Genomic DNA, 3,446 nt, shown 5'->3' on the forward strand with positions numbered 1-3,446 from the left:
ATATGAGATTTCTCTTATTATAAAGTACAAGTATCAATAAGTGTAGTATAAATCATGTTTTTAACACAGGAAACTCTCATATGGTAAATACTGTAAAGCAATGTTAGTCTAGTGTACTACTAGTACTACTGCACTGTGGAAAAGGCGTGTATTACATTACCTGTGTTGTATTGCAGATTAAATATTTTTTAAGTTTTCATGAATTCATGTTCCATCTTTTTTTAACAGATTGAAAAGGTTACGCAAAAAAACAATGAAGAGCCATACCACAATGGGTGCATTACCACACATCCTTGGTTTGAACCAGCCATCTTAAATCCTGTAACACTACAAATTGCATATTGGCAGTATGTTTCACAATACCAGGAGCCTGTGACCGAAGGGGGAGTCGAAAGGTAAAGAATACATAGATGAATTATTTTTGTACTTCTCTACTCAAACATATAAGTATTTCCCTGTTGCAATTTCTGCAGGTATTATTCTCCCGAAGATGACTGAAGCAACTCAATCAAAACGTTGAGAGTTTCTTAACTACAACAGTTCTTTTCAAAACTGCCTATGTGGTGTACCGCAAACATCAACATATATTTTTGTTCTATTAGGCATACATTAGTTAATATTTTGGGTGGTGCCTTACTTTTTCTTCGTGTGTGGACTTACATGCAAGTCTTGCAAAATACCCCACTGCTTACAAGTAGAATTGACCAATAAAATATTTTATTAAATCTGATTACTATTTATGAGGTGTAGTTATGCTTTAATTCCTGTTTTCTCTTCCCCTCACACACAAAAAATATTGCTTCACAATTTTTTTTTTCCAGGCGTTACAGGTATACAGCCTATCAGCAATTTGTACGTTGGTGCTGTGGTTATCTTGGCAAAGACAGGCGAGTGCTGATGTCGTGTAATGAAGTCCATACACGAGGCATTTCCTGAACCAAGTGCCAACTACACAGAGTTTAAATATCCTCCCCAGACAGGTGAATTTTAGCTTCTCCTTTGACCAGAGGCTCCTCATGCTGTAGCTATGTTAATGTATTGCCAGTATGAATTACTATGTCTGTGTTAAATTAATTTTATCTATTAAAATTGTATATTTTAACAATAATTTATTTTTGGTTAATTACAATGCAATTCAACTATATAATATAGAATGCCCTGAAATTCAGGTGTTTTTTGTTCATAAATAGGCCTATACAATCTGCGTATCATTCACTATGTTTATAAAATAGACTAGATGTAAAGCATAATTCCAATAGCTTATGAATTACAGAGCAAACAATACAGTGTAGGATGTAAAATTGTATGATTCAATTTTCCTGACGATACTAGGCACCTATTTATTAACAAAATTAAGGCATTACACTATACCAGGTTTTGTGTGCTTCATAATAGCATATTTATTTTAGTAATACAGTATGTCCAACAACCTTAAAAACAATATGCATGTCTTTTTTTTTTAAATGTAAGTAGTATTACTACTGTACTATATACTGTATAATTGCAATTCAATTAAAATCATTTACAATTTGATTACTGAAATACTTGTTTGATTACTATTGCAGTATTCATGCTACAAGAGACTCTCATGATATTATTTAACACTGACGAACTCTTATTATTTTTTCACAAAATGGGACAACCTTTGCTAAGTACTGAAACAAAGTGAAGACACTTCCCACTCCACTAATTTACAGTTAGATTATGATTGCAGTATTCATGCTAAAGCATGCTTTATTATCATTAAATGTAAAGATTAGTACATGTAATAATAAATATAATTGTTATCCAATTTAACTTGTTTAAAAAATTATTAATGGTAATTGCTTGTTTATTGCACTAACAGTATTATCATTTCAAAAAACCCTTATATATGAATTATCTTAGTAAATAACATAATTGGTTATATAAAATTATTTTCCATGATTTTTTTCTACACAAATTCAACACATCAGAATGCAATTTAGTCACCAGAAACTATCTTTTGTTCTCTTTCCAAAAAAGATATAGAAACATTTAATAAGTGGGTAAAATTTGTTAATACAACGTGGAAGATGTAGTTTGGAAACATGTCACAAGACATGTAGTAGGTATTTTACTATGCAAGATAACAAGAACTACCTCATAAGAAATGTTTAAAGTACAATCGGGTACAAACCAAAAGCTTTTCCAAATATTGAAGCCCAGGTTGAGGATAAAGGCCTGTTTATACTTCAACGATAACGATCTTATAACGTTTATAGCACAGTAATATACTGCTGTACAATAACAATTTTCTGTAAATGGAAATAGAGCAATGCTGGAATCAGCAAAAATAATAACAGTGAGCCTGGGCATAATTTGAATGGCTCTTATAAAAAAAAGTGTAACATGGTCATGTTACTGTATGGCTATACAGTATTTAATTTCTGTTGAATCGGCTGAGTAAACTGGACACGAACTGATTTTTGTCTGGTTTCGGTAATTTCCCAGCAATTGTTCCTGGATCGCACATTATTTCAGCAGTGTAAAAAACTCTTTCATATTACTTTTTGCCATGTTGTACAGAGCCATTTCAATTATGTTCGCAGTGTATTCTGCAAAGATAGACAACATTCACATATTATAACACATGAAATGCCTGACCCAAATGCTGATATATACTGTATTAACTTAAATGGTGGAAATTGCTTATAAATGCATTGAAATACTTCAACAAGTATAACATATAAATGGGTAAGCACAAATTATTTTTTTGAAAAGTTATCTTACCGAATGTAGACTTGACAAGATTTTTTTCAGCTACCCAGTCTTTTTGGCAAGAGAGAACCACAAAGAGTTCTCAAGATCTCCTCCCTGGTTTGCAAAGCTGCTATGTAGGTTCTGAGATAAAATTAAAAAATCGAAGTTACAGTAACTTGTAAGAGCTATTCAATAACTTCACTAGTGTAGTTTGTATTTCAACATATTTTTTCTGGTGTCTATGGTTGGAGAAATCTATTTGCATGTCCGTTTACGTGGTTACATCTTGCAAATGACTAACAAGCCCATCACTGCAAGGTTTCAGATGTCGGTGCTCAGGAAAATTCAAGAAAATGACTATTTCAAAAAAGTATTTACAATGTTATACAGTACGAAAATACTGTGTAACAATTATTCTACACTAGTTAGTCATTGCCTCCACCCAGGAGTAAAAGAGGGTGCTTGGTAGGTTCCAAAGCAAATACTAGCTGAAACATGTGATTAGCATTTACGGCGAATGCATAAGATTTAGGCCTAGTAGTGTAGATAGTAGACCCCAGAACTGCTGCTGCTAGGCCTAAGAAGTAGTACAGGCCTAGATTAGTAAGGTACGATTTTGTGCATCATCTTCATAGCAATCTTTGGCGCAAAATTGCTAGGCCTACGTAGGGTAGGGCCGCCGAGGGCTAGCCACCACCCCCACCCTAACTAGACTAGGCTAGGCC

The 3,446-nt window shown here is 33.4% G+C and overlaps 2 long non-coding RNA genes across 3 annotated transcripts in view; one reads left to right on the top strand and one right to left on the bottom strand.

Annotated features, from left to right (window-relative positions):
* LOC117117923 overlaps positions 1–1,124 on the top strand; it is a 2,867-nt gene extending 1,743 nt beyond the window's left edge. Inside the window, exons 2-3 of one of the 2 annotated variants that reach the window (XR_004446966.1) lie at positions 229–395; positions 822–1,124. This is a non-coding gene — a long non-coding RNA (uncharacterized LOC117117923). Of the gene's footprint in view, positions 1–146; positions 396–821 lie in introns of those variants that run through there. The other variant, XR_004446965.1, reaches the window with a different exon arrangement.
* A 566-nt stretch (positions 1,125–1,690) lies between these two features.
* On the bottom strand, positions 1,691–3,420 carry LOC117117924. Its single transcript, XR_004446967.1, has 2 exons — positions 2,752–3,420; positions 1,691–2,576 (listed from the first exon to the last, which is right to left on the bottom strand). It is a non-coding gene; the product is annotated as an uncharacterized LOC117117924 (long non-coding RNA).
* Positions 3,421–3,446: the final 26 nt, after the last annotated feature.

Source organism: Anneissia japonica, unplaced genomic scaffold, assembly GCF_011630105.1.
Source record: "Anneissia japonica isolate Jap-2015-1 unplaced genomic scaffold, ASM1163010v1 scaffold8683_len17768_cov104, whole genome shotgun sequence".
NCBI classification, from domain to species: domain Eukaryota; kingdom Metazoa; phylum Echinodermata; class Crinoidea; order Comatulida; family Comatulidae; genus Anneissia; species Anneissia japonica.